Source organism: Trachemys scripta, chromosome 6 (assembly GCF_013100865.1).
Source record: "Trachemys scripta elegans isolate TJP31775 chromosome 6, CAS_Tse_1.0, whole genome shotgun sequence".
In the NCBI taxonomy this organism is placed as follows: Eukaryota; Metazoa; Chordata; order Testudines; family Emydidae; genus Trachemys; species Trachemys scripta.
The window spans coordinates 104,458,749-104,464,066 of record NC_048303.1 but is presented as its reverse complement, the minus strand read 5'-3'; the positions used below and the strand labels follow the sequence as shown (position 1 = coordinate 104,464,066).

General features: G+C 40.4%; 1 non-coding gene across 1 annotated transcript; it reads right to left on the bottom strand.

Annotated features, from left to right (window-relative positions):
* Positions 1 to 3,901: 3,901 nt before the first annotated feature.
* LOC117879713 lies at positions 3,902 to 4,064 on the bottom strand. The gene has a single exon (XR_004646368.1). It is a non-coding gene; the product is annotated as a U1 spliceosomal RNA (small nuclear RNA).
* Positions 4,065 to 5,318: the final 1,254 nt, after the last annotated feature.

Sequence of the window (5,318 nt, the reverse complement as noted above, 5' to 3'; positions counted from 1 at the left end):
CTAGTGCACAGAAAAACGCTAAATTCATTTAATGACAGCCTATTCCATAGGTCCTGGAACTAGGAGTGCGGGGGTGCTGCCACACCCCCTCGCTTGAAGCGGTTCAATGGCTTTCAGCAATCCCCACTATAAAAATTGTTCCAGCACCCCTGGTCCATTCCCCTCTAAATTTTCTCCTACATAGAATTGGGCAGATACAAAAACAAAAAAAAGTTCATTGACAAAAATACAAATTACTCACAGTATTTGGGTAAATATTTAAGCCCCGGTGAAATTTTTTGAATTTTCTGCAGATTATATTTTTTAAATCAGAAATATAGTGCTGGAAGGGACCTTGAGAAGACATAAAGTTCAACCTTCTGTGCTGTGGAAGGAGAAAGTAAACCTAGACCATCCCTGACAGGTGTTTGTCTAAACCAATTCTTAAAAACTTGGACATTTTGTGTTGTGCCATATTACTTTTCCAACAGATGTCTGGGTAGTTAAAAGTCCCACATTACTACTAGTTCTTGTGTTTTGGATATTTCTGTTATTTATTCTAGAAATGTCTGATCTACCACCTCTTTATGATTTGGTGATCTATAATAGACCCCTGTCATGAGATCACCCCTATTTTTTTTACCCCTTTTATTTTTGCTCAGGGACACTCAAGCCTCTCACTGCCTTCTGGACCTCAGAACAAGTTTATGTAACCTTGATGTATAACACAACACCTCCTCCATTTATATCCTGCCTGTCTTCCTGAGCAAGCTATTTCCCTCTATACCAATATTCCAGTCATGAGACTTATCCCACTAAGTCTCTGTGATGCCAATTAAATCTTATTTATCTTATGAACTAATACTTCCAATGTGCATATTATTTATGTTTTATGAAAAACTTTTGCTGTTTTTCAAACAGCCTATAGAAGGGCTTTTTTTTAATAAAAAAAGTAGCTAGTGTTTTGCATATTATTTATTATACTATTTGAAATACATTTTAGTCATAAGATTCCACAATTGAATGAACTCTTCTTCTAGAGCATTACTACTTTTAACTATACCTCCCCTACACAAACAGGGTAATATTCCCTCTGGAAATAAGTGATATCTATGCTTTGTCTTGTTCATTTGTTATAGGCTTACATTTTCCTATTCCCCTACCTCCTATAGAAGCATGGCTTCTACTCAAAATGTTCCTGAAAAAGTTAGCTTCAGTAGCATCTCTTCATGCCCTGCCATAGCAGCACTTTGCTTATTTTTCCTCAGCAGCCATGATAATAGTTTCGTTCCTATTCCATCTGCCAATGACAAGCTCTATAATCAAGCAGTGTCTTTAATTCTAGCTGGGCCCAATAATGACTGCCACAGCAGCACCAGCTCCATTTCCTATCATTAATAGCAGTAGCACTATCAGAATAATTGGCTCTAGGTACTTGCAAATCCACACATAATTAAGATGAGGAAACTGCTGTTTTGGCTTCAAAACAATTTTCCCATCCAAATCCCAGCAGCATATCTTCTGAAGGAACTAATACGTTCAGATATTTGTTTTATCATAGTACAAATAGGGGCTACAGAAGCATTGTTTGATTTACATAAGTGTTTTCAATTTACAATACTTCAGTTTTCTTATAGCCAGCATCAAGGTGTCAGAGCACTGGCACTCGAGTTTTATGTAGTCCCCCACACAAGGTTTTAAACTAAACTTGTGTTCACCTCAAAACATCTTCTTCTACCCACATTAGTTTTAACTAGTTCTGCTCACACAGGAATTTGTAACGAAAGGGAAGTGCCTGTCTAATGTAAGTCTGTAAGTGTAGCTCATTCAGTCAACCCTGTTCACAGAGCAGAATTTTCAGACAGATCCCCCTGTGCTGAGCCTTTTTGCAAATTAATGAAGCTAACTTCTTTCGACTGGACTCACTGGTAAGCACTAAAAAGGCCAATATTTGCCAACAGTTGCAACACCCTGAAATGAATCTAGTTTTTTCCCCTCAGACTTAGCTAGCTGCACTACTTTTGTGGTAATGGTTGACCAATGGAGCCTTGATCAGGAGAAGTTAGTGAATGAAGACAGAGGAATGGATTTTAAGCAGAAGACTGCAGCTTTATTAAACTGGACACAAGGGCCTACCCACCCTGACACCCATACTTTCACATATTAGACATTTTCAGTAGTTCTGGGGGAATAAGGGGAGGTTAACAGGGCTCTCAGTATCTCATCCATAACTCAGGATAGACTTTTCTCTGCCTAGCCTATGATTCAGCTTACTCTGTGAATCCTTTTACGTGCGCGCACACACCCTTGAGAGATACAGAGCAGTGGCACTAATTCAGATACTTCTTAGGGAGGTAAGGGGGCAAATTCTAGTCCCGTCCTCCTGTCACTCTAGCAGGGACCTTGTTCCTGTCCACATTCATCCCCACCTCCTCCCACAGGGACCCTGGTTCTCCTGCAGCTGGGGAGTCTACCCTTTCACTCACCCACAGAGCACATGTGCTTGGTGCTGACAGGAATTGAGTTCTTGGCAGACTCCCCTGTGCTCCATCATTCAAGAAAAGACTTCCCATGAGCTGGGTCACAATGCCACTCACTAAAATTTGATAGCAGCTGTACTGATTTAGTACAGGGCCACTGCTTAAAAGTGGTCAGGCCATACCACTCGTCCCCCGATTGCACAGCCTACCAAACTTTAAGTAAGTGCAAAAACATTGGGAGGTAGTGGTTGCTCCCCTCACTGTCCACAAATCCCCTGTCCACTGGGACAAAGGACACAAAAGGTTTCACCTGTGAAGGCCAAGAGGTCTCCTGCCATGCCATAGGCACAAGATACATCAGCAAAATCCCAGGTCTTTTACTTCTGGGACCTACCCCTTTTTGCCTTTTAACCACACTGGAAACATTCTGCAAGTTTCAATGAACTAATATCCCTAAGTACTACAACTAATTACCCAGTCCCACGCCCATCTAACCTAATTGTGCCTTTGAGATGCTGTGAGGAAGATGGGAAAAAATAGGTCTCTGTCAGTTTGGCCCCAACAAGAAGAAAAAAAGATCCTTCCCGCTCCCCAAAACAGGCACTTGGTCAGACCCACAGCATCAAATATCAGACGCCTCAGGTCTGATATTAGAGTTAGGGAGTTGGGATGGTGATTGCTAAAACAGTGCAGGTAATAGCTCCCGTGTACCTGAGCTAAGATTTAAATTAATGCAAAGGGAGAATGTGGGGGCAATCAGCTCCCTTCTTCCTTCTGTTTGCCAATGGGTGAATAGAGCCTCTGCAGGAGGAGGGACCTCTCTAATGTGTCCCCATCATGTGTTTCCCCACCCTTTTCTTCTGAGCCTGTCCCAATCACTGCAGCTCCAGTCAAGTTTCCCTCCCATTGATCCAGGTTGGTGGTGTTTTTAATGGTTTCCACTTTAGCATCACAGAGCATTTCCAATGTACTTACCAAATCCTGTGCAAAGTCATGCACAAATCTTGCAAACATTTATACTTGTGCTTATTCTGCAAATTATCTGAGTAACTTTTTATACACTTTAGTAATCCCATTGAAAGTCCTACTAAAGTCAAGTGAGTTATAGTAAACACATATGTAACTGTTTGCTGGTTCGATTTGGCTCTATGCTTACAAAAGCACGTTCCCTATATATACTGAAGTCCTAACCAATAAGGCCGTGATTCAGCAAAGTATTCAAGCACATGCTTAATTTTAATGATATCTTATTTAGTTCTTATATAGCTCTTTTCATCGGTAGACCTCAAAGCATTTTACAAAGGATCTATCCCCATCTTACAGAGAGGTAAACTGAGGCACAGAGCTATGAGGTGACTTCCTCAAGGTCACCCAGCAGCACCTGGGAAAAGCCTGACTCCAAGTACAGTGCTGTATCCCATTCCCTCTCCGTACAAAGCTAGGGGACATTGAAATGCAATCCCATGACCCAACCACAAATTATGCAGTGGTTTCCCCCACATTTCAGAAAATTGCAGGGGTAAGTATACCTGTGGTACAATGGATGAGCCTCACCCTGTGAAAACCACTTCTGTGTTCATGATATTCCCTCTTCCAGGTAAATAATCACATCCTTAAGTGCTTTTCTGAATCAAGGATTAAGTCACATCATCATTGCTATATATATTATTTGTACAATAAAAATGCTGTAATAAATAATAAAATAGTTTGCCTTTATATACGGCTTTTACACTTTATAGTCACTGATATATGAGAGAGAGAGAGAGAGAGAGAGAGAGAGATTGATTAAACTGGGTCCAGCAAAAATAAAAATAGATTATTCAATCCAATGTCAATACAAATATTTTACTATATCATAAATTATTGTACATTTCCCTTCTCCTTTCAAACATATTTAAACAGTTTTCTGCCCACACCCTACCCCACAAAGGTCTTTTGGGATCTCATCAGCTACCAGTGGTTTCTGTGTGACTTTTAACCCCTGGACAGGGTCTCTGCCTATTTTTCATTTTATGAGAATTGAACAAATTTTAAATTAAGGAAGGTTTGTAGCCGGAAGAGAAGGTCAAAAAACAGTGTCTTTCTGGATATTTAATTTTCAAATTATAGTCCCCAAATGTGTCAGTGGGAAATGAGAATTTCCTAGAGGATTTTTTAATTTAGCTAGACAGATGAATATTAATGATAAGGACAAAGTTTCCTTAAGTCCTAACAGATGTGTCCTCTTGGACAGTGTGATGACAGAAAGCAAGCCACTTTGACAGTACAGCCATTCTGCTGATGCGTTTTGGACAGGCCAGACGTGCTGCTGAGCACATCATGGGGCATAAGCTGGTCAAGATCCTGCTCTGCTGTGGTGCAGGACCATGGGAATGTCTCCTTATTGCTAGGTGGAGTCAGGGAAACGGTATAACCATATAGTATAGGGAAGGAATTGATCCTAGTAGGGAAGCCTATGGGTAGGGAAAGTGTGATCACAGGCATAGGAAAACAATCTCTTAGGAGACTGGCAAGAGGGGGGCTGAGTGATTCTAGAGATGAAGGACAACTGTGTCGCTGCTATGGGATAACACCCATTAGCATGTTCAAGGGGAATGCTGCTCTAGGATGAAGATCTGTGTTTACATTAACAAGTCAACTAACTGGAGTTTATAACTAATATTTTTTTAGAATTTACATCTAGGAAAACATTTTGTAGGTATAACTAATGTTAATAATGTACTGGAAAGGCATAATAATCTTGCCCTTACAGGATAAACCAAAAGACATGATTGAGAATGAGGAATGAAGTGAGAGAAGAGCAGGATTACATTTGATAGATATTGATTTCCTTTAGATTTGTTAAGTATAGAAAATTGG